At 42.8% G+C, this 25,998-nt stretch overlaps 1 protein-coding gene across 10 annotated transcripts in view; it reads left to right on the top strand.

Moving 5' to 3' along the window:
* MAP3K13 (mitogen-activated protein kinase kinase kinase 13) overlaps positions 1-25,998 on the top strand; it is a 72,364-nt gene that overhangs the window by 10,340 nt on the left and 36,026 nt on the right. For 7 of the 10 annotated variants that reach the window (XM_082767102.1, XM_082767101.1, XM_082767103.1 and 4 more), the window contains one exon: positions 15,991-16,136. The exons of 1 other annotated variant lie outside the window; for it this stretch is intronic. The gene's annotated coding sequence lies outside the window, so the exon portion shown is untranslated. Of the gene's footprint in view, positions 1-13,148; positions 13,221-15,990; positions 16,137-25,805; positions 25,897-25,998 lie in introns of those variants that run through there. 2 more of the 10 variants (XM_082767108.1, XM_082767110.1) reach the window with 2 other exon arrangements.

Here is a 25,998-nt window from a genome sequence, read left to right on the forward strand (position 1 = left end):
TGAGTGTGTGTGAAAGAAGGATATGTTTCTTGCTACAAGGCTTCTTTGTTCTCTGAGGTCAGGAAGAGCTGAGCTCCCAGTCGTTTTATAAGCTCTTCTGTTACCTGTTCTCTGACTGTTAGGTCAGTTCCCCTAAATGAATGGATCCTCCTCCGTATGAGTCATTAGGTAAATATCAGGTAGTGCTGGTATTCTGATACTGTCTGCTTTGAGTACTTGCTCCTACTTCTTGTTTGCAGTTGACTGAGTAATTTCTGAGCTGTTGTCACAACCCCAGTGGTTTTTCTCAGCACCGGATCTTCTCGCAGCATGCCACAGTAGAGAGAAATCTTCATTGGTCCTGCTTGCTGGTCCGGCCTTGTTGGAGCGTATGTTTTCAACAGTAGCTGGAAAAATATTTGGAGATGTTTCCAGTAAAACAGTTGGTACTGATTCTTGGCTCAAAGCCTCCGCTTGATCAGAGGCAGCATCGTGGTTTGCCAGATGGCCTACAGGCTGGGTCTGGTGCGTGCTCTGATCACATCCCTCCTGCAGGACAGGGCACGAGAGGCAGCGCTTTGCTGGCCTCCCGTGGGACACCAGAGCATGCTGTGTTCAGAGCTGCCACTAGAGCAGGAGGTGTCAGCAGCTCCTGCCTGCCTCTAGGGACAGCTGGCTGCTGCAGGCAGGGCTTCAGGATGGGAGAGCTGAGAGCTGTGCCCCTCCAGCTGCTGCTACAACCAAAGGGTGGCTGGGTGGTCGTGATTCCTTGCTGTCTCCTTAAAGAGGAGGCTTGCAGCCTGCGTATGGGCAGAGCACGTGTGTATTTGTACTCACTAGGAAGCTCTGTTGGGAGGGAACAGGGCACGTTGCCCTCTGGCCCATGCAGGTGCCACAAGACTGGCCTCCCGTGTGCATGTGTCCAGGTAAGGGATAACTGCTGGGTTCTGCTGAGGCTGTGATTTGTGTCCATTTTTCATGGGGATGAGACTGCAGAAGGCTTCTGTCCAAGGTGCAAGGCCTCGGATAGTCACAGAGGTCCCTGTTGGTTTATCTCCCTTGTCTTTCTGACCCTCACGTCATCACTCATGGCCTTTTTGGATTGAAAATGCCCCAGTATTTGCTATGGACTGTTTGAACCTTGGGCCAAGACCCACAAACTGGAAGGCGCTGTGCAGCGAGAATCAGGTGCCATCCTTGCTTTCTGTGGGAGAGGGACTGCTTCCAGGGCTCGCTGGCTGACTCCAGTTTGGGGGAGCTCCCAGCCCGCTGGGGGCTGGAGCTGTGAAGAAGGAAAATAGCAGAAACCTGCCCTCTGAGGCATTGCCATCCCTTCTCTAAGGGGAGCTATTCCAGCCATCTCCAGAGAGGGTTGTGGAGGTGTTAAGGGTTTCTTATTACACGTTGGAAGTGTAACAGTTCAGTTGTGGTACCAGCAATGCAACAGCCTGCGACAAATGCCAGGTTTCCTAGAGGAAGATCCATCGGACCATCGCCACGTTGAATTTACAGCTGCTGCCAACATTGCTGCAGTGAATTTGCCAGCTTCGTTGGTAAAAATATGTAGACTTTGGGGGATGTTCCAGTTGCTGTGTTGGGAACAATTTGTTTTGCGTCAACCATGTGTAAAATATTACTGCTGGGAACTTCACTTAGTGGTGAAGGGGCTGTACCGTTAATACCAGGCTGAGACTTGCTGTTCTTAGAGCTGTTTTACACGGCCACTCCCTTTAATTAGTTCTCCATAAACAACATTTTAGGAATCCCTGATGTAGGATATCTCTGTGCCAGGAGAAGTTAATAATTATATATTATAAATATAATAAAAGAAAATAACCTTTCTTTTATGAAGATCCGCTATTAAGAAAACCAGTTTTGGTAAGCAGAGCACATGGATCCATCATTTAGTTTAGGCAGTAACTGTGAATGACTTTTATCGTGTTGGAGGGGAAGTATTACTTAGGATTCTTGTCATGTTTTTTTTTTCCTAGCTTCCTGAATATAAATGTTCTTTTTTTAAGGTATATTTTTCTTACACTTATATATTGAGTGGCTATAAATAAAAATATTTGATTACATTACGATCATGATTAGCTACATAGAACTAGGAGAGGTGCAGCACTCATTTCACTGTAAATTTGCCAGGTAGCATTACTTGTCTGCATGTTGTCTTACCAAATAAGAAAATACTGTTTCTCCAGCACTTTGCACTTGCCCTCTTGAAATAGAGTTACATTTCTATTAAACTAACATGTTTGATCAGTGCCACTGAGTAAAGGAGGAGTTCAGTGTTACTGATAAGGTCCACAATAAATTTGTACTTAGTATATTTAGCACCTGGCTCTGTCTCCATTCTCTGGTGCATGAGTATTGCAGTATTGGTAGTTTAGAAATAGCTGTGTCTGGAAAGGCACTCAAGCCTTCAGCTCAGATGAGTTACCACAATTTATTTTTCCTTGAAATCTAAATGCTGTCTTTGAGTTGATGCATCTTTTTAATCTCAGGCAAAAGGGAGCTCTGGTTTTATCTTTTAATTTAAGCAACCTTGATAAAAAGAAGCCAGGTTATGTTGGAGTCAATGTGATGATAATCAATTCCTTCTGTTCTTAAGTCATAGTGAAAATGAAAAGAGCTAAATTTACTGGCTGTTCTCCGTGCCTTTTTGTACAGCGTAAAAGAAAATTAAGCTCTTTTGACCTTCCTCTGACATGTGTAGTCAGCGAAGATGAGGGCAGAGAAAGGCTTTGTCAAAATAAATGAAGTCGATACCAGGCTTTCTAAAATTGTTACTAATGTTCTCCAGTGTTACGCTGCAATTAAAGTCACAGCCTGTGAAGACAAGTGCAGGCAATCTCAGCTGCTATTTCATCCACCAGCACATTTCTTGGTTTCAAGTTTTTGTTCTGTCTTTCATGCACTCTGTTGTAGACATTTTGAGCCAGTGGCTCTAAACGGGTGCTGTGCTCCTGATGGCAAGCTTTGTCATATGCTTCACCTGGCGTGTGATTGCACCCCCACAAAACCATGTCCTGGATCTAAGCAGAGCTGGCTGAAATCAGGATTTGGACAGAGCTGTGGCAGTGATACGCGTACATGGATCAAAAGAGGTTTGCAATAAACCAGAGAGTTTTAAACCTTAATGCGGTGTATGTACCTGTACAACTACAGCTGTGTACCTTTTTTTGCAAGAGAGATGTAATTTTCCATGACAGTGAGGAGTGATGAGCTCTCCCATAAACTATTAAAAAGAATACTGGTAAGATTAAAAAAAAATAAAAAATAAAAACAAAACAAAACTGCTTGCTGCTCCAATGGATCTACCAATGTGTTTCGTTGTGTGTTTGCTAATGGCAAAGAAAGCTGGAGAGAGCTTCAGCCGCAGGTCCTTCTCTGAGTTTAAGTTATGCCCACCTGCTCTGTACTGCAGCAAGGGCAGCGAATTCGTTCTTCCTGAGGTGTCTTTGTGGAGGAGATGATGAATTTGGCAGCTTGTGGTGCAGGGGACTAGTTCATTACTTGATGATGGTGATCTGCATGCAAACTGAGGTACCTGCTAGCAGCAGGCATAGAAGTGGTGCTCTGTGCCTCTGCGGCTGCTGGGGGAGCTGGGAGCCCTGCACGTGCATTTGCATGGTCACTTTTAGCTGTGGCCTCTGAGGGGAGGGGGGTGAAAACCTGAGCGTGCACAGTTTCCCATGTAAAAACTGGTAGTGTGTGTGCTGCTGTTCTGTAGCCTGTGTTGCATCTGGAGAACTGAGCGGTGTGCTTGTGAACTGGTTGTGTTTTAACTGAGGTGGCAATTAGGAAGGGGATAGCTTAATGTTTTCTTGGCAGAACATTGCAGCAGTAGCAGAGGATGTTGTATTCTCTGTTTAGTTTCAGGTCTAACAAAACTCCTACCTAGTTATGCTTTGGTACATTCCTGCTTCTCTATATTTCCTAGACAGCTGTGTTTGCACTGGCTGACTTATCCAAAAAGTGATTTTACTGGTATCTTTATTTGCTTTACCCTGTACTGATAGCAGCCTTCAGCCAGCTCTCTGTTTCCAGTGTCAGGATGGGCAAAGTGCAGACTGCAAAATGAGCTTGTCCTGGGGAAGCATTGTACAGTACAGTACAACCTGGACAGCGTAACATAGTGGTGAACTCAAATCGTGGTGGATTGTTTTGGGTACGGACTCTAGGAAGTTGAAACCAGCCAGGTTTTGCCTGATGGAAAAGTTAGGAAACTTAGCTAATGCAACTCAAAAGAAAGGCTTTTCTGGATGCTTTTTTTTTCTTACAGAAAGTAACAGTGATTTACCTGTTACACTGTCTCTTGCAGCTGGAATGACTGACAGTTCATGGGAAGTGCTATCTGAAAACTGCAGGTGATTTCCTTTGTCACAGTATACCAAAGAGAGCTTCACCTTGCTGGTTCAGCACCAGAAATGACAAAGCTCAGTAGTGGAGTTGTGATGTATGCTGCTACAGGTTTTCATTTTATTTTGCTCTGAAAAGAGCTTGTATCTTTGATGGTACACGTGCTGTAGTTTGCAAACTGCTATAGATGAGGCAAACCAAATTTTCTTTTTCATTGCTGTGAAAAATAGGATCATACAGAAACACTTTGCATCCCCCAGAAGAAGAAAAATGTGTTGGCACAGTGGTGTTGATGGTGGACGTTGGATGATGTGAAGTTAAGGTCAGAGTTTGAGACTACTTAAAAGTTCTGCCCCCTCCACTCCTTGTTGGGGAAGGTTGGAAGTATAGCCTAGATTAAAACAGAGGCTGAGGAAGCAGCAGTGTCAGCAGCTTTTGGAAGTCTGATCCTTCCATTGTATGCCAAAACCAACAGGTATCATTCTATGTTTCTAGGTATGTACAAATTGCTAAAACTTCTGAAGTATTATGAATGCTTCAGCATATTGCTTAAACAGATGAAAAAAACAACATATTGCTTATGAAATAGCTCTGGATTTAGTGTTGCATAGAAATTCAGCTTATTGGGACGACTTGGGAAGAATGCTGTCAAATGAAGTTCTATGCATAGCAGCGAACGGAATTTTGTTTACAGAAATATTTCTGTGCAAAAAGAAAGTGTATATATATGTAGCAGTATGCAGTGGCTATAGACATATCCAGTAAAAATGGACAATTATATTAAACCATGAATTTGAGGGAGTGCTAGAGTGGTTGCCTGGGGCTTCAGTATGACTTTTCAGTGCTCTGGATAGTTAATATGGAATAGCCTTACTGCTAGGACAGAGGAGCCCAGAATAATTTTCCTTGTCCCAGTTAAGTCAAGAACTATTAGAGCAGTGGAAATAAGGTTTCAACAGGAGGGGGAAAAGGGGTGAGCAAAGTGTCAGCTCTCACTCTCTCTAGTTAGAGGGAAAAGCACACATGTACCAGAAGGTAGAACTGCAAAGAGTGTAAGTAGTAGTTACCAGTGGAAACAGAAATTAGGCTAGTGATGCCAAAGCACATAAGTGGATTAGGAATTATTTTCACTCTTTCTGGCCCTTTTAAAAAAAAAAAACAAACAAAAAAAGGCAAACTGTATATGAATTTGCAGTAAGGAGGGTAGGTCAAAGCAATACATGTTCTTCTGAGCTGCATGTCTGTCAGGAAAGGATTCCTCTCTGTTATCAAGCCTGACACTTGAGCCATTCAGAGTCATTTCTCTCCAATCCAGTACCACCGTGTCACACTACACGGGCTGTACAGGAGACCTACTGCGATCCGGCAGCATTGTTTCCCCGATGTTGGCAGCAGAAAAGGCACAGCAGCTTAGAAACTCTAGAAGTGACATCAAGTACTTTTCAACGTACCTTTCTCACCTCCTTTCCCTAAGGCATTATATCCCAAGACATGGCAGGAGAAGGACATCTGATTGTATGATGCTGCAATAGAAGTCAAATTTCTGAGCAGCTTATTCAAGGAGCAGGAGCTTGGAAGCTGGGCGTGTTTGTGTGAGAGGTTTCTTCAAGCTTCTCACTGCAACATCCAGGAGGTACTCTGCAAGCAGAATTTCTAGTCTCTCTTTGAAGTGCGGATGTACCAAGAACACTGGAAGGAATGGAAGGGTGTAATGTAGAAGGCCAGGAACTGGTCAGAACAGTCCCATAGGTGACTGCATGTGGTGGGGCTGTTTGCTCTGTAGCCATGAGCAGTGACTGTTTTGCTTCTTAACTGTTAGCCTTCTAGCCTAAGCTGCCTGTTTGAAGACGTGGGGCTGTTGACTAAAGAAAAAGATATTCCACTATACCGTTCCTGACAAGGAACTCAGCATCGTGCTGAGGATTCTTCTGCAGGAATAATTTCTCATTGTGGTGCATCTTTATTCTCCTATCAGCAGAGAGACTGATACTTGCAAGTTGTGAATTTGAAAAATTACTAAATCCTTTCATGGCTAACATTTGTCTCTTACCCATGCAGACTGCTGGTGCGTCAGAATCCTTGCAAAAAGGGACTATTTTTGGCATTGGGGTTAATTTTTGTGGTTCTCAAAATACGTATGGTCCTGTGCAGCTGAGATTCGTTACCTGTACGATGAATTGGCTTCTGAGCTATTCCGAGATGATTTCTGTACTGCCTCCCAATGATGCGTGTGGACAGGAAGAAGTTTGATCAATCCATTGCTTACGCAGAAGAAGATACAAGGCAAGCCCAAAGGGGAGGCAGAAGTGAGCATTAAGTGTTCTCAGCTGGCTCTTCTAATCATCTAAAGAAAATTGTCCTTTATGTAATCTCAGATGATGATATTCACAAAAGCCAACCTAGAAAATCATACCTGTATTAGGTACCTACTGTCACCTTTTGTGCCTTTATCTTGATTACCTTTGTTACCTTGGGCACTTGGCACAAAAAAAAAGCCACATCATTCTGATTGCTTCATGTTTCATCTCAAAAACAACATCTTGGAAACATTAACTGAGCTGTGTTAAACTCTGAAGTAGAACTTGGTCTTTCTGGGAATCACATGAGAGCAAGTGATTGCCTGGAGCAATGGAGTAGATACTGAAGCTGCAAGAGCAGAGACCTTGGTATCAAAGGCCACCTGCTATTGCTCTCCTTCTCTTCAGCCTTAAAGTTCACTGGGTCACAAACTGAGCTCGTCATTTTCCTGTACAATGAGTAGCAGTTCTTCAGAAAACAAACAGGACAGTTTCTCAAGGATTATTTCATATTCATTGCCCATCCAGAAATCTCCTCCTTTTTGCGTGCTCCCTTTCCTACTTTATTAGCTTTGACCTTTGGGTTTGCAACCCAGCTTCCACAGTTATCTGGTAGGAGTAAAACAGATGTCTCATAATAGAACAAACTATTTTTTTCCACAAATTGCTTTATATTGATCAGCTGATGTGAAGAATTTCTTATGAAAAGCTAAAGAAACTCCTGAACGTTATCTGCTTGAAGGAATGGGGAAAAATGTTTGACAGACCATATTGATGTGGCTGATGTTATACAATGCTCCGCAAATGTATTTCCTGTTCATGGTGTGCATTTTATTACCTATGCTTAGTCAGAAATACCTTCCTAACATGCCAGGATTGTATGTCTGGAGCGAACTCAATCGATGTAAAACTGAAAGAGAAATGCTAACGGGCATCACTGTCCACGTGCAGGTCTGCAGTCTGAAGCACAAAGGACAGTGCGCCTTTTCAGCCATTTTCCTTTTAATTACCTTCAGGAGTTGCACAGAGTTGTTTTAAAATATGTTTTTCTTGTTCAACCCATTTTCTTCAGCTGAAAAGCAAGCACAGGAATCCCATGGGTGTTACAAGATGGCCCCTTCAGCGTGACCTAGGTTCAGGTAATGCAGTATGTGCAAGGCACAGTCCTTTTTTCATTTGTTTTGTTCGCTGCTTGGCACAAGAGAGACTCCCCCAGCCCCAACTGCTGCCAACAATTAAAGACAGTTACCAGTCCCCAGCGGGAATAAGTGTTTTCAGCCAATATTTACAGCCTGTTCTGTCCTGGAAGAATGGAGCTATTGCTGCTATTGTCAGCTGGAGACGTAGGGAGACTTCCTTTGGGCTCTTTGGTGAGAAATAAGATGTAAAATACAGCCCTGGTGGTGGCTGTTAGCTTTATTGATTACCCAAGAAGCGCTGCAAGAAGGCGTTGCATAGCTATAGGTTTCCCTAGCTCAAGCTAATTAGTGCATTTGATTTCTTCTGAGTCCTGATGGGTGAGTAACCCCGGTCACCTTCATCCTGGTGAGGAAGGATCCTCCCTGTGCTTGCATGTCACAGGGTATGGCTGAGGCCAAGCCTCCCAGAGGAGAGTTGTGAGTCGGTCGATGAGCTGCTTCCTTGGAATATGTTCTCTTCTGCAGCTTCTGCATGAGGGCACCATCCTTAACTGGTGTCTGATAAGATACAGGGTAACTGTTTAATATGCTGAATGCCATTTATCTGAATATTAAAAGTTTCTCATGAGAAAATAGCCTGATTGTCTCACAGGAGATTGCTGTTACAATAGAACTGTATCATAATCTGTCAATATAAATCTTTTAATGTTTTCTGCCACTCGAGCAGTGTGGCACAGCCACGGTTTGGTTGTTATCTGTATCTTATTCAGTACTTGGCCTCTTTCTCCAGAGGCCTGCAGAGATTGCCGTTCAGTAGGAAGAAGCACCACATCAGCTTTTGGGAAGCTGAAAATTCAGAGTGGCCAGCAGTGTAACTGGGGGTCCTTGTGTGTTGGCAGTAGTATACCCCTGTGTAAGGTGGGTGTGGAAGAGCCAGGGATGCTGTCTTGGCTTGTGAGTTTGTTGCCAGCAGCTAATTGCAGAGAAAAAGAGACTTCTGATGTGGGTGTGCTTGCAACACTTAATTTTGTCTTTGTAGGTTAATTGTGGTTTTGCTGTGGTTTCTGTTTCTTCATTTTTTTCCCACTACCTCAGGAGAGAAGGAAACTACATGTTGAACCTACTTCGGAAGCTCGTGGTCGCTCTAAAATATACTCCCAACCTTGAGGAGAGAACAAAATATGAAAATACCAGTGTATGTGCTTCAAAAAACCTTACTACTTTTAAAAGGGCAGACCTGTACTCCTTAATGACCTGCCTTGTTGTGTGGAGGATTTCCAAAGGCTGGGCAGCTTTCACTATGCTCAGCAGCATTTGTAGCTTGTTACTTCATAGCCTGCCTCTGTGTTCAGCTGTAGGAGGGGTTAGGAAAGCCAAGCACACGGCTTTCCTGCTCTTCTTCTGATGCTCTCCCATTTGGAGGAACAGAAATAATTGTAATAAAATACAGTCACGCTGCTGGGGTGAATGCTGGGGCTGGCTGAGCCTTTGGGTTCAGTGAAGCTGGGATTTCTCTTTAGGGTTGGAGACTGGGAGGATGACTGGGTATGCCTGTGGTGATGGCAGAGGAGAGAGAGGGAGTTGTATGAATTTTGGCAAGTGGATGTAAAAACAGGAAAAAGAGCTAAGTTTGAGGTGTAAAAGGTATAAATAGGGTAGGGAATTGGGCTGCTCTTTGACAATAGATGTGAAGGAAGCAGATAGTCAGGTAATAGATGATCAGGTAATAGTCTGGGGGAGGTAAAACCAAAAAAAGGAAGAAAAGGGGAGGTAGAGATCCCTAGTTGTTAGGGAATGCGTTCATTTCGTTTTTAGGATGGGCCTTTTTAGTAATTAAGAAACAGTAATCAGTAACTCTTCTCCCCTCACGAGTTCATTTAACCTGTCTGAGCCTACTCCTTAGCGGGATGGGAGTAACTTAACGAAATGATGGGGAAAGGGTGGTCCTTATTGGTGGATTTTATTTGCAAGGCAAATCGCACAGGGAGAAGATCGTTCCTTCTTTTAGGAGAAGTATTGCTAGAGGAATAGTTCCTGTGGGGTCCCTTTTCTGCTGGCCTCTGTGGATTCAGTTTCTTCAGTATTTCTGCATGCATCTTCATTCCCTGCTTCCAGAGTTTCGCTGTGTTCTTAGCAGGTGACGTGGTGCCCTTAACCGGGGATGAGCAGTGCTTTCTGTTAGCTAAGGTGTGGTGCAACAGCTGTGTTCTCGGGGCTGTTATCCCTAGCACTCTGCCGAACTGTCCAAGCTGTGAAATCGAGGAACTGGCTTTAGAGCTCTGTGTATGTTGCTAGCCGTTGTGCTGCTGTGTTGTGCCAGGTACAAAGATCTCTCTGCTCTTTTTTTCCTATTTTATTTTTATACTTAGGTTTTCACTTTGTGTCACGTAGAAAGGCGTATGTAGTTCAGCAGCAGCAGAAGCATGCTTACTATGAATCGGCTGCTTTGCACAATAAACATTTTGGGGTCCAGAGATTTGAGCCTTCCAACCTCCTATGGTGCAATGTCTTTTTTTTTTTTTCTTCATACTTTGACACAGCTTCTGCAAGAAATACAGTTACCTTTCACCGGCCTCTCTCCCTTACGGCCCATCTTTCCTTTTCCATTTTTTTCCCTTAAATGGTGAGAAGCCATCAGGTTAAGTAATACTTAATACTCCTTTGAGTTGGAAGCTTTCATCCCACTCTGATGAGCAGAGATCTGGCCTCAGTTATTTGTACCTTTATGTGCTTTTAGCAGTCTAATTACAGTGAGGTGGTGTAATTATGTAGGAGCTCCTTACTCCTCCGACCAGGACACACAGTGGTGCAGCATATTATCGGCTGACACGGCAAGTTGTGTTGACTGGCTTGGTTTTGTAGGGAGCAGTCAGGTACCTTCAGAGTCTTGGATCATATCTGCAGGCTGCTCATATCTGGATCATATCTGCGGCATGGAGCCTGGGCACAAATCTGGGCAGTGGTTCTCTGCTTCTTGGGCACACTAGAAGGGAAGAAAACTTCTGCAGAAGAGAGGGTTGTCTGAACCTAGGCAGAGGTTTTTACAGGAACCAAGAGATGTCATAAGCGTTCAGTCTTCCCTGCAGAAGCATAGTCTACTTCTCAGATTTACCTTTTTTAGCTTGAAATGGTGCTGCATGGATGCTAAAAACCCACGCTCTTAAAATAGATAGAGTAGAACAAGCACTTCACTGATGACTCTTCCTCCAGGAGAGGAGAGGGAGAAGGTAACAATGTACGGATGGCAGGTATTAGTCACGTCCCTTAATATATCTGAAGACCTCAGCCACCATCAGCACAAAGGTGGCGGAGGAATCTGGAGGGAATGAGAGCTCCTAACAAACTGGGCTGGATGTTAGAGGTGCACTGGGTACGGATGTGAGACCTGAGGAAATGAGGGGACTTCCAGCCGACTGAGCAAAACAATGAAGTGTGCTCGCAGAGGCTCAAAGTGCTCGATGGATCCCAAGCCTGCTTTTACCTGCCTGTTTGCAAAGCTGTTCTCTTGTACATTTGACAGGTCTCTCAGAGCATCTCTCTGGGGAGTTCCCGTGCTTACAATGCAGCTGCCTGTGCAGAACGGCTAGTACAAAGGATCGCTACCTCCAAAATAAGTGATTTTTCCAATATAAATATTGATTTGAATGGTGTTATTCTAGTTTTTACGGTAATGAGCGCTGTACAGAAGCTGCTTGTTCTTTTCACGTAGTATCTACGTTGCCAGCATGCACCTTGCAGTCCAATTTGGCTGGCTCAGCATCCCCTCACCTCCTCAGGTCACACATTGGCCTTGGCCCAGTTGGCAATCAGCTCGTGGAAGAGCCTCCGAGGTGCCACTGCCTGCTGATTTGCTGGGAACACATCTTGTAAACGAAATGCAAAGTATGTGTATCCGCTTGTACCTAAGTGGCTTCCAGCAGACTTGACCCCACGGAGCAAGTAGGCCACTGAAGTCCCTGTGGAGGCATCGTGGGAGAAGTGCATCGTTTCCAGTTGCTTGCTCTGATTGCATTGTTTGTATAATTACTTGCTTTAAAGCTAGTGGGTGCGAGAGGCTGTGTGGCTGTGGGCACAGGAGGGTAGGAAGGGGAAGTGCAGCTGTGGGCGTGTTGGACTTCCCTGAGCATAGAAGGGGTCACAAGAAATCACGGCGCAGGGCTGATTTCCCCATCTTTTTTTTTTTTTTTTTTTTTTTTTGACAAATCTTCAGCAGCAGTGGCTGAATGTGCACTCTCCTTGTGTTTTCCCAAGACCTTTTGTTTCACCTTTTTGGTGTTTGTTTTTGAAGAGAGCTGCTCTCCTGAGTGTACTCCTGTCTCTTTTTGAGCTTGTGCTCAGACCTCTGTGTAAGACCTGTGAGCTGCTGAGTTACAAGTACTGTTTTGGGGGCACTTCCCATCTTCGAGATTTAGCTATTACTAGTCACCTAGTGAATGTATGGAGTGAGTGAAGTACTTCCCTGCTGTGAACTCTGCGGATACATCAGGGGCTAAACTAAGCTTTGTTTATTAATGTTGTTAATTTAAATTGTGCCAGAATGCTTTCAAAATGTGACAGCGGACAGGGCAGCAGGCAGTCAACACCATTAAATGACAATACTGCTCAATATTTGCTGTTAATTGAGAGAGGCGGCAGCTGCTGGTATGTGGCTTCAGCCAGGATGAATTAGTAATAAGTCTGTAACTTGATTTATTTTTCTTCCCTAGTTTAAAGTTGCATCCGCCCTTTGCAGTTCAGTAGCTTGCTTGGGATAGAAATCAAAGATCATAGCAGGCCTTAACTGAGGACTTAATTTTGTTTCTGTTTCCCAGTGAGTTGTCGTAGCACTATGATAAACTTGGCAACAGGTATAAAATTGCCCTGTATTTAAAGACTAAACTTAAAGATTTTGGGTTATTTTTTTCCACCCTGTGTGGCAGACGGTGTGAATGTAGCAGGCAAAGCTAGCTCCTGCGTTGAAAGAAAGCGTTTTTGTTTCTTTCCCACTGGCTTCCAGAGGTATTTGCAGTTATGGTTTCTCTGAACAGGAGTTTGGTTCATCTCTTTGCTGGATGGCACTTCAGGTCGTGGTGTATCAGTGCTTGGCTCCTGCTGGAGGGACCCAGCAGCAGGAGGGAGAACATGAATTCAACATTTTCCTTGTGCTTTCTGTTGTGTTTTTTTTTCTTTTTTTTTCTTTTTTTTTTCTTTTCCCCCATGCAAATGTGTTGTTTAACCTTTGAAAACTTACTGATAAGCTGTTATCAGCTAGCAGTTAAAACAACAAACCCTCCCACCTCGCTGAGTTGGGACAGGAACTTCCCAAGGCTTCAAGGCCTGGGTATTGTACAAGAACAATATCACAGTATCAACCCAGGGAGAGTAGCCAGGCTGGGGACAAAGTTGAGTCTCTGAAGAAATTGGCCCCAGTTGCTATTTTCATGCTGTTTGTGCAGTCTTCTCTGTAAGTATGTATTTTGCATGAAATACTTTATTTTGAACTGGATATGGTCATGAGAGTGCAAAGCCACGGTAAGGTGGCGGGCAGCATTTTGAACAGAACTTAAATTGGACATGGGAAATGAAATCCTAGCTCTGATGAGAACAATGCTAACAGTCACAGCTCGGCTTTCACCATGAGCAGGAGAACTTCAAAGCAAATAATGTTTTTCTTGTTCGGTTCTATAAACAAAATACATCTGTGAGGGATGGTGTTTGAACTGAATACGCAGAATTCTAATTATCTGGTAGGATGAGAAATACCAGATTGAAAGAAATATTTGGGTCTGTGATGGTTATCCTAAAGGGGAAAAATCTAACCACCAGGTGTGTTTTGTAATTTGTGTATGATTCTCCGTATTACATATAATTGGTTTTGTATTTGTTCTACAACAAAAATAACAATTTTTACCAAGGGCGTAAGTGCATTTATGCATTGTTAGGAGTTCAAGTCTGTGATATTGCCTTGTTTTGTGTATTGGCTTACAGGTGCGTAAAATCTCTCAAGTTAAACCTGGCAGGCACTGTGCTAAAGCTGTAGTAAATACAAGTGCAGGAAGAACAAAACTCATCTGGTGGTAAAAGTCCTCAGGCCCCCAAAATGTTGTCTCCTCTAGGGTACTGACAATTCCTACCTTTGCTAGCAGTTACAAAATGATGTTTTATAATATTAGAAAGCTGTAATTTTCACGTGAAATTCAATAATATATTCCAGCAACATTCTTCCAGCTTCAGGCTGGTGTTTTTTAAGAACATCTCTCCAATTTAATGTGCTGTTTTAGCTGTACTGTAATCAAATGCAATCTTTCCCGATTTGGTATGTTTCTGATTCTCAATTATGCATTATTGTTTCATCTGTAGCATCTACTTAAGTGTTTTTTTCTTAAGCAAGAAAATATATTTTGGAGTGTATACACACAGGTGTATATGATTCCTGTCTTTAAAACTATGGTAAAAATTGTGATTGCCAGCTTTTGGGACTTTTTTCCTTGATTTCATGGAATCACCAAGTGATTTTCTTGTAAATAAAGACAACCATCTATATTTTAATACATAAAAAGGTTTAAGGTCTAAAAATGATCTAATAAACCTGTTCAAATGTGATGCTCTGTCCTTCCTTACCTCTTTTGGAAGGAGTTATTAACAGCAATGTGCTAATTAGGAATTAGACTGTATATCTGTGTAGCGCACTTCCCTATTATATCTATAGATGCTCTGCTGCTTTGCTGTGGTCAGCTGCCCGCACTTCTAAGGAGGTTGGATGCTGTGTCTTTGGTGCTCTTGCTCCTGTTGTCCCCACCTTGCTCTCAGGACGTGTCTGTGCGATGTGGTCCTGGTGCCAGACGATGCTTCTGCGTGGGCACCAGCCCCTGCAAGAACACCGCTTGTGCCAATGACCACTTGAGAAGGCACGGCAGAGCTTTGCTGATTTGGAGGGTTTATTTTTCTTTACAAACTGCTGAGCGAAGTGGGAGAAGTCCTCCAGGAGCATCGCCTCAGATAACACAGTGTGAAAGCAGAGCTGTAGCATGGCTTCAGGGCACAGGGAGAGTCACCTGCTGCTGCTGCTGCTGGAGGGATGGGGAGGCTGAACAGATTCACTGCAGCCGTGCGTCTCCTAGGGCCAGTGTTGGTGCATTGCCTCCAGGATGGTGGGAATTACTGTGCTAATAAATGATTAAAACAGGGATGGTACAGGTCAACAGTGATTGCAGGTTGGGACTTTTGTGCGTGTATATTGCTGTTGTCGTCATCCTCCCTTCAGGAGACCAAATAATAGCCTCTGAATGTAGCTTAACCTTGAGTTCACAAGCTTTCTTGTTGGGAGTGTGGAATTGCCTTTGCTGCTTAATTTGCCACAAAACCAGTGAATATAAAGAATTAGTTGTGCTAGCATTACTGAATTCCTCTTTAAGTGTTGTAGTAATGTTGATGTGTCTGTGGTGATTAAGGATCTAAGGAAAACAATGTCTGCAGGTAGAGCTAATCTCTTTTTAAGACTACGTACTTCACTTCTCACATTACAGGCTGTTACCAGCCAGTTCTGTAGTCCAAGGTGTTGATTATATTTCTAATTATATGAAGAACCACACTAAGTCTTTCAATCTTTTTAGACTTCTGTGGGATGCGAAGAATATCCAGGAGGCTCAGGCCTGGAATTCTCAAAATCTGTTGTCTCTTTGCCTGCGTGTTTGTGACACCAAGAGAAATAATGGTATGGGGAGTTGTAATCTATGCTGGGAGATTGTAATAGCTTAAGCTTTTCCTAAAATTTGCTTAATTACGTACTCCGTAATTACGGAAATAACTTGGAGTGTTAGTATAAAATAAAGTGGAAAAAATCATTAATAGATTATCTGGAAGTGTTATTTTAAAATCTAATCCAATCCAGAATGATATATAAATATATATGTATTTAATATGGAAATCTGTGAGCTCTTTTATGGGAGCTGCTTGCTTAATTTAAAACGAAATTGTACTATAAAAGGATTATAAAGTGTATGCCTGTGCTGAGAAAGGAAGTGCTAAATGTTATGAGGTGTCTTTCTACTCTTAGGTTCCACCCTTCTTTTTGAAAGGACGTCCTTTATTTTGGATGTTTTCTGCTTCATTTAAATGTACCACACAACATCAGGATATGCTAGTAGGATGTTTTGGATGGGTCTTAGGAATGTTTATTTAAATACGTTTTTGTTCAATAGGATTCTGAGTTTTCTTTCTGCTTTTCTTTCTAGAGAAAAGAATTCAGTTCTGGACTGTCTTGAACATTACTCATGGTGCAACTTCAGAGAGCGGCTTGATTTATCTGACTTGAAGAGGAGGCGCATGTGCAGTAAGCCAAGAGGACATGGGCTTTCAGTGCATCTGGGAAAATGATCAGGTATCAGCAGTTGTTTATGCTTGAACTGTAGTAACTAATCAGAAACTTGAGGAGGCATGAAACAAAAGAGCACTCACTCCTGCAGTTATCCTTATGTTTTAGATGTTCTTTGCTCTCCAAAGGTAGGGATTAGGTAAGTTTGCCATCTTGTTCTGTATCATGTCCACAGCCATTTCACTGCTACACGTGCTCTCGTGCAAAAGCTCAGTTGCAGGACATCTGATGCAAGTCCAGTTCAGATGCAACTTGTGAGTGACCAGGAAGCAATGAGTATCAAAGGAACGTTTCCATAGCCTGGGCTGAATTTAATCATAAACTGTTCAGATTTTTCAAATGCAACTTGAACTCTGAGAGCTTTTGAATCTATTCAGTCAAATTTATTGATGTTGTGAGGGGACAATTCTGATATATTATTTTTCTGTTGTTTTAAGTACTCTTTCATTGTACTTGCTGTGGTAATTGGATGCTTTTTGGAGAAAGCAAATTTCCACACAGGAACTTACACTGTTTTAGTCTGAGTAGAGACACCAGGGAAGTTCCAGCAAATGCAAAGAATAGTGGTTCATGTTGAAATTGTAGCAGCTTATAGGCTAAATAATTCTAGAATTGTAGGTTTTTAGCTATTTGTTTGTTTTCAAGCAGCTGTTCATCATCTCTAAAATAACATCAAATGTTTAATGTATCAAACTATCTGGTGTAATAAGGGACTTTTCTTTTTTTTTTTTAACAAGCTCACGGTTACAGTTTGGTTACAGTGAAGTGGATTCATTGAAACAGCTTGGCATTTCAGTGTAAACAGCATTTGTCGATTTTGTTCCTCTGCTCAGAGCTGTGCTGTCAGAGGAGGTAACTGCTGCCTGGGGGCAGCCAGGTTCAGTTTGGGGAGAGACTTTGGGAGGCTGAGCAGGGCAGGGGAGGAGGAAGGAGCAAGATGTGCAGGCGGCAGCCAGTAGCCTGCGGCAGGGAGACTGAGCTAGGACTGAGAAGCAGAGACAGTGAGGGCTAAAGGGATGCCTGAAAACAAAGCACAGCTGGCAGGGAAGGTTGTGTGCTAACACCTCCTAGTCTGACTGACCTGGTCTCTTTGAATTTCCTTTGCTGAAGATGTTCTGGTTCATATTCTAAGAAAACTTGGTGTTTTTCTTCAGGGAGCAACCTGTGCAGCAAAGGTCTGTGCATGTTTGGTAAGGAGCTCTGGCTGGTGGGGAGGCCAGTTGCAGACAGGCTGACCACAGCTTCGTTTCTTGAGGAGTTGCCAGCTGTGCAAAAATGGATTTTGGACATGATTGAGAGACTGGTTAGGACACAGGGTTAGGAGCTTTGAGATGACAAAGAAGAGGCCTGTGATTTCATAAATTCTTGTTGCTTTGAGCTTTGAAATCGAGTTTAGCTGTGTTCCTATTAAAAAAGGTGTGATTTTAGCACAAGTTAAGTTTGTGGCTGCAGGTCGTGCATTGTGTCATTCTGCGTTTCATGAGGGCTTGGACTAGATGGTCAGAGCAGTTCTTTGGTGTTCAGGTGTGCTATTTTCCCCCCTCTGTCTGTAAACCAAATTTTTGCTATTGCTTTTGAAACTTGAAATAAATGGCAGAAAGTTCTTCTCATATTCTCTAATTTAATGCATCCGTGTGAGCTTGTGATGCTTTTCTGTAATGTGTATTGCCTTCTATGTTAGCATGATACTTGATGTTTTAGGTACTGCTATTTTTAAGAATGTCATCCCTTGAACGTATGCAGTTTTTTACCTTAACTATATCTATTCTATATATTTAAAATGAAACGGTGAAACTGGTATATTACCAGGGTCGCTCTGTAAGTGTTCACTTAAAATTGTCCTTTGCTTTTCAAGTGGGAAGCGCTTGATATATTTGTCTGTGATGGTATTCAGATTATTTTTATTCCCTTTTGTGATTACTGTCAGAAATATACTTTTGTTTGACTTCTGCTAACCAAGTTAAAAACACTTTTTTGAAAGCACACACAATTAGTAATTTCAGAGAAATTGCATTAGTCAAATTTTCATTGTATTTTATTTTTATTAAAGGAGAGTATTTGACATTTCAATTGTGAGCATAGGTATATATGAAGAACCCTGAAAAGGAGCAAATTGTATAATTGTTCTGTAATCTTTGGGAATTTAAGTTTTGAGGAATATTGTCAAGAAAAAAATAGTGTTTTCTTTATGAATACTAGCAGAGAAATCATTTATGCTCATCTTTAACTGTAAAAATATCTTAGTTTTCTTCAGTTAGTGGATGGATATATGTGTAAGGGAAGAAAACTTTTCAGCCTCAAAGAGACAGAAAATGTTTTTCTTTAAATTTTCTTTACATTTGTATGATGTTTCTCATAAGTAAATACTTCATGCAGATAACAGTAGACAAGTTTTAGGAGGTAACTGAGCCACCTGCGTGAAGGCTTGCAGGAGCATGCATGATGGGGCTACATTTTGGGATTTGTTTAATGTAAAATCTCATTTTTTCCTCTGTGAGGGGTGACGGGTGCTGTAGAGGCAAAGTATCCATATGTTTAGTCACTATCATGTTATGGATTATAATTAAGGTGAAGTATTTTACTTAAGAATGAAATTTTCCCTTGATTTAAACCTGATTACATTTCAGTGAAAGCAATTAGTTGCATGAACTACCCTGCCCTTGCTTCATCAACGACAATTTATCAGTTTCTTCATCAGCATTGCTGCTGCTTTTTATTTATTTTATTCAGTTAATAGAGCAGGCACTCTATATTGAAGTGCTGAATGTACAGTAGTGGTGGAATAGGGGAACAGAGGTGCCTTAAGGACATAAAGCGGGCCTTCTTGGGGAAACATGATCTTTAGTAGATGGCATGTAACGGGGGAGCAAGCGAACCAGGCAGGCTACTAATCATGTAGTTGGTTATTGGTTTCTGTTTGTTTTTATCCCAACAACATGATATATCCTTTATGGAAAGGATACACATTTTCTGTTCTTTACCACTAAGTGGGAAGTAGCCATCTGAGCAGGCTTGCATCTCTCAGCTTGAAGGGAAAGTGCAGTCAGCTTTTTTGCTCTGCTTATGCAGAACTACAGGTTTTATATGCTGTTGTGAAATAACTGTCCTGGAAGACCCCACAGTTAATGCTTCAGCTACCATATTTCATGCAGGGTTGTCGTTCTTTCTCTTAGCCATTGCCTGTATTTACAAAGGTGGTGCTTATTTTCCCTGGATGAGCAAAATCTTCTGCAATACAAAGCTGATGGTTTGGTTTCGTTGGAATATTAGGACATTGATGAACTTTTATATGCCCCTTTGGTGAAGGTTGTATAATTTTTGGCTGTCACTTAGGGACAGCTTTCTAGCGTAATTCATAAAGCAAGTATTTGGTATGCCACACATCTCCTGAGAAGGCCCTGCTTTGGGGTGATACACACGGTTCTGCATTATCCAGCACTGATCTTCAAAACAAGGATCAAAGTCATCACTGCTGACAAGTTTAATGCTCTTCATCTAAATATTCTGGGCCAAAAATCTGCTAAACATGATTTGAAATGTTTAAGGTGTTGTCATCGCTCTTTGTAAAGTGAATAATTCTGTGCGTATTCCTTAGACAAGTCAAGAGGGGCAGATCCTGGGGGCTGTGGTTAGCAGCAGGGGAACAGAAGAAATGTCATGGGAAAGAGGTGCAAAAAAAACCCACAACAGTGAGCTCTAGCAAAAAAGCTACTGATAGCTTCATGACTGGCAGTAGTCTGGGAGGCAGATGCTGAGCAGGTTTTGTGTGTCTTAAGAGCATTTGCATAGGGCTGATCAACTGTTTTTGAAGGAACTTTATCCCAAACTACAGAGAACTATTAATACTAAAAATAGGGCCTTATTCTGTCAGTCTTTAACTTACAAATGCTTGAATTCTGCTGTCTTAATGGGCTTTCAATGTTTTTTTTATTATTATTATTTTTTTTGCTATAAATCTGAGTAATATTCCTCAAAGAGGTTGTATAACAGTAGCAAGACTGGAAGGACTCAATTTGGCAAGACCTCATAGTGCAAAAGATCAGATTAATTTTTTAGCTTCTGGTCTTGCTGCAAAGCTTTCAGTATTTCACTATCTTCATAGGAAAAGAGGCCTGAGAGGTTCCAGAAGATCATCTTGACCCTTTGCCTCAATGCATCATCGTTATTGCTGGATAATTCCTGTGAGCCCTTTTTCATTTACCCTCTAATACAGGAGGCAACGAGACTTCCTTAGATTAGTGCTGTATTTACCACTTAGAAAGCTTCTTCCAACTTAAGTAAACGTCTCTTGTTGCACTTTGAGTCCTTTACACCTTCTTACCACAGAGGTGGAGGATATATTTTTCTTCTGTTGTTCTGCAGAAACCATTACTAGATTTAAGGACCCTTACATCTCAATCTTCTCGTCTCTTTTTAATTTGTTTACACTGAGCAACCTCAATTAGCTCACTCGTCCCTTGTAGCTCACTTTATTAACCCTCTGGCCTTTCTTGTGCTTGTGTCCGGGCTTCTCCTTCTTGGCAAGCCTCACCCCAAAATGGGCTTTACCACAGGCTTGACCAAAACTGAGCAGACCATGAGGGTTTCTTCCGTTCTCTCCAATTTGTGTTCCCGTCACTGAATAAAGGTGCCTTGTTTATGACGACTCGATGTTTATAATTTGTGCTCAGTCTGTGATCCTCTCTATCCCCAAATCCTTATCTACAGACCAGCTGCTCAGCAGTTGTTACTATATTTGTGCAGGTGATTTTCTTCCTCTGAACAGAACCTCCCATATGGTTTCACTAATTCCTCAATAGCTTCCCAGTTATGCACGGGCAGATCAGTGCCTCTTTGTGGGAATAACTTGAATTATTAGGACTTTTCTTTGCACATGGCACTAATACCGAGGCTTCGTTCTTGGATCTCATTTTTTCCTAGCAGTGTTTTGCAGGCTCCCAGTGTGGGAGAGGAAGGGTGACTGTAGCTCACTCAGCTTTGAAAATGTCCCTTATAGCTGTTAATTATACATACTTAATTTTATTACTTTTGCAGCATTTCTTACTGCTGGCAATTCTGTTAATGTTAATTATTTTTATGGAAGGCTTCATTTTGAAACATTCTCTGGGAGAATCACTATTTTATGGCCGTTTCCCTGAACAAATAGATCTGCTGTTCTCACAGGGCCTCTGCCAAGGATTTCTGCAAATGACCTCCGAGGGGAAAAATAAACACATTTCCTTCCCTTTAGTTGTATGTTTTTGGGTAGGCACTTTGCAGATGTGGGTGACTTTCAGAGCATTGCATATCTGGGTTTGCAGCCCTCTCCAGCTCCCTGCTTTCGTTGCTGAACAGACCTGGAAGGCTCCCTGTGGCTCCAAGTGCTGCTGCTGTGTGAGCAGAGAGGGCCCAAGGCTTGTTCCTGGGGCAGCCCTGATGCACCTCTAGCAGCAGGGTCACCAGAATGGGCACCCTGCTTTCATCCTACCCCAAAGGCAGCCCCTCAGCCAGGGGATGCTCATCCTCAGCGAGGCAGGAATGTGGGTTGAAATCACAGGCTGTCCTGCTGTGAACCGACCCCCTGTAAAGCAGGGCTTGTAAACAGGGCCCCTGACCCCAGTCGGAGCTTGCCTGTTCACGGGATGTTGCACTTGCCTCGCTTTTGGGCTTTTTCTCTCTGCAGTTTCCCCCCCTCCAATCACCCCTTGACCCCCAACACTTGGCTCTGAGACTTGAAGAGACTGAAGATCTTCTGATGGTTTAAGTAAAAAATTTTCCTTTCTTCCTGTCACCCTCCCCCCCCCCCCCCCACTGAAGTTTGGGCCGTTCAGAAGGGGAATGTGTACCTGCAGGGTTGGAGTGAATCAAATATCTTGCAGGTTTCAGGGCTTGACAATAAAATGTCCCTCCAGGCATCCTATCTATGCAAATACTTAGGCTCTCTGTTCAACAATCATTTGCTCCCTCACTTTACTTTTATTTATTCATGCAGGTAGGAAGTTTTCACAGCGGAGTCCCTCTTGTTACCTCCAAGTGTGTGCAGAGTGGATTTATAAACAGCCTCATGCACATGTTGTTATGAGATTAGCCTTTGAGTCACTGGAATCTCATTTCTAATTTTCCTATTTTTAGTGGAGTATGCCATTTGCTTTGATTTTCCTGCTTCCCTGTGTGTCTGTTACTGGGCATCAGGGATGGAGACCTTGGGATGGATGGGCCCTGGGTCTGATGCAGCAGAACCATCCTTTCCAGTCAAAGGCTGAATTAAGACTTTTGCCCTGTATCAATGTCAAGTTACCAAGGCCTATAGATAGCAAGATTATGTTATTTTTGACTATTGGCATAATATTGTTGTTCTCAGCCTTCTGCGATTTCGGTAGTTTTCCAGTTTATTAAAATTGAAGGTCATTGGATTGGAGAACGTGTTAAAAGATTATTTTAGGACCACGCTCAAATTAATATGATGTGCTGGCTTTGAAATGTTATGCCTAGCAGATGCTGTATACCATTCCTATTACTTACTAATTGGCTTGAAAGTGCTTAATTATCCTGCCTTTTTCAGATATAGTGAATAGATATTTGTTAAATGCTTCTAGCTTTCCTTTTGCACCCATTAGCACTGGCTTTGGCTGCTATGATTCCTAATAGCCTATTTAGTTACTCAAATATCCTTTCGGAAATCCTCCTACCTGTGAAGTGTCGCCACCACATGTATGTTCCCTTGTGAACTTTTTTTTTTTTTTTTAATAGCTTATACCCTTGTCATACTCTATACATTTCTTTTTATTTTTTATTTTCCTTTTTTCTCTTTAATACTGAACTGAACTTACCCATAGAGTCATGTTTGGGCATCTGATGCTTTATAAAGATTTGCCTGCTTTTGCCAATGTTCTTGTCTGAATGAGAAGGGGGGAAATTCTAATGCAGATCAACTTGAAGTTAGCTCTTCTGGTTCATAAGTGGTATGCAATGTACATTATTAAAATACGTAACTGGTTGTAGCCATCCTGCTTTCTACTGCTGCTGTTTGGCTACTGACATTATCTTGTAAGGAGCCATCAGTTTTAGGCCAATGTCTGTTTTTTCTTTTTCCTAATGACCTAAGGTAGTTATCTTGGATTAAATTCAGGTGCTTGTATTTGGAAAATTTTAACCTGATCTGTTAAGTCAAGGACAAAATTGAGTCTTGGTATGTTGACCCAAGTCACCATGGAAAAGAAAATCTTAACTTATATGTGCAGGCTCTTTTCTTCTACTGGTGTCTTCCTGGGGTTTTGTTCCCACATACTATCCCTGGTGGGTGCTTTTTAAATGTTGTTGCAATTAACCCTTGGAAACCTCTGAAAATTCTATTTTTTCCTCTGAGTTTTTAGTTCTGTGCCACTGTTTCTCCTTTTCTTCCGCTTTTTGCATGTGGCACTGTGCTCCCCTTCTGGATCGTGAGATCCTGAATTTACCTCACCCCCCACCCTCCTGCCTTTTTTTTTTTTTTTAAGGGTTAAAATATAATTCCCATTTCTGTTTGTTTAAGAGTGCCACTGAAATGAGGAAGCTCTTGTTTTTGCACCACAGTAGTGAGGTGAGCCATCAGCAGGACAAAGGGAAGGCAGGAGGTCAGGGCAGGTCCTCTGAGCTACAGAACCACGTGCTGCTGGGTGAGGCTGTGGTACAAAGTGATCCTGTGGAGATGTGTCATTCAGCCTTTAGCCCTGCTTCTCCCTTTGGCAGCAGGTGCATTCTCTGGATAGAAACCTCATGATTTGCTTTTTGTGAATTTTAGCTCTTGAGACATAATTCTTATTTGGATCTCCTCAGCAAAAGTTCACGTGTGCTCTTTTTGATCTTGAAAGTAGGTAATGAGATTTGCATTAATTTTCTTTGGTCAGCTTTATAAAGCTCCATTCAAAAACCAAAGTCCCAAATCAAAACTCAAATTCAGAGCATACTAATACATTCATAGCAGTAACTCTTTGACTGGGGTGGTTGCGTCTCCCACACTGCGGTGCTGCTAAGAGACGATGTGCTGAGGGCAGGTGTAGAGCCCTGTGAGACCCACCCGGGGTCTTTTAGCATGGACCAGTGGCTGGCACTGTCCTGGCTGTCTGCTGACTCAAAGACACACTAATGATATAAACCATTGTCCTAACATAAGCAAACACCAACCTGTCACCTCATATAAGCACACTTTACATAGGTATTCTCAGCAGGCAAGGTTCTGTTAGCCTTCAGGAATGCTTTTGTATCCTGCCCTTCTCCCTCCACAGAAGCTAGTATCTGTGATTTAAAGTAGCACAAATTCTTTGTTTTCTAAACCCAAATCTGCCTTGTTGTTACATCCATCCCTAGATCACTTGTGGAGGTTACCCACTTTCTGTAAGGAAAAGTGGGAATGTCTCAGACGTTCTCTCAAAATGCTCTGTTCTACAGAGTAAGTTTTGGGACATCTGATTTTTGGCTTAGTTGCTTCTTACTTGCTAGGAAAAGGGGTGGTGAAAATACCAAAATTCTGTTTCTTAGTGATCGGGAAGGCTACAAATTGGTCAGGAGCTCAAGAGATCACACCTATGAGTTGTAAACCCCAAGGTGGTGTAGTTGCATAATGTGCAGCCTAGGTTTTTCTTCAAACCTTGTCCATAATTCCTGGTTATGCTCAGCTCTCCTCTCCTTCCCTATTATTTCACAGACAAAAACGAGGCAGAACTTGTGTTCTGTCTGTCCAGATCCCAGTTAACCGTAGCTGTCCTTGCGTGCCTCCACCAGGACAGCATCATCTGCTTGGGCGTCCAAACTGACGCAGTGTGTCCTCGCATCTGGTGTGCAGAATGAAGCATATGCACTGGCGTAGAAATGAAAATGAAATGAAAATGGCTGGTAGGCTGCTGTGCGGATGACCGCCCTGTTGTGCCCACCATTTGTTACGTAGCTGCATGTGTCAAACTGTGCACGCTCTGATTTTTGGTTCTGAATGTTTCTGACGTTGTGAGCCTGTCTGTCTGCTGTTGTGAATGTTTGAGAGCTGAATGTGTGATTTTGTTAGTGCTCCTATTTTTATTTTGTTGGTGCTTTTGCATTGCTAATCAAATACAAGCCTCCTATTGTTCTCCCTGCGGCTTCCTTCCAGTAGATGCTTATATTTAGTTATTTTAGTAATTCCCAGGGTTTGAAATCCTCAAAAAAAGCCAGAGAGGTGATAAACTCCTTTTCTGATTACTAAATACGTTTGATTCATCTAACAGATGGCTGTTATTTGATCTGCTGTTGTTACCCGAGCTGCACGCAGGGGCAGAAACTCGCAGGAGTGGTGACTTGGAGGCAGCAGAGGATGTCCTCGCCCGGTCCTTCCCGTGGAATGGCAGCGCTGATGCCATTTTACCCCGAGGCCTCGGTGATGAGCAAATTGTTTTCGGTGGCATCTCCCCGCCTCGCACACGTAGCACGGGGCCGGGTGGGCGCCCCGCGATTCGGGTGGCTCGGCGGTGGGCTCGGGCTGTGGGGTGCCCAGATTTGGCTGGCAGGAGGTGGCTGGCGGTGCCCGCGTGGATTGGCTGCCCCCCAGCTCCCCTCGCCGCACAGCCCCAGCCAGCTCCGCCGAATCTCGAAACAGCCCGATTTACATCCATTCATGAATCCGTGACGTCAGCACGCTTCTGTGCTTCTTTGCAGCAGGCTGCAGGATTGTGTGGGTGGAATTTCCTTTTATTTTGCAACACTTCCTTTTTTTTTTTTTTTTGCCTTCCATCTTTTTAAAGCAAGAAAATGGAGCATCACATAGGCTACCTTAATCCTTGTAAGTATTTTGTCAGAAATGTCTTTTATGAAGCGTGTGTGCGTTTGTGTGTGTGTGTTTAATGGTCAGCATTACCCTTTCGCCATTTATTTCGGAAGGACA

The sequence above is a fragment of the Aythya marila genome (assembly GCF_965140915.1).
Source record: "Aythya marila genome assembly, chromosome: 9".
Classification (NCBI taxonomy): domain Eukaryota; kingdom Metazoa; phylum Chordata; class Aves; order Anseriformes; family Anatidae; genus Aythya; species Aythya marila.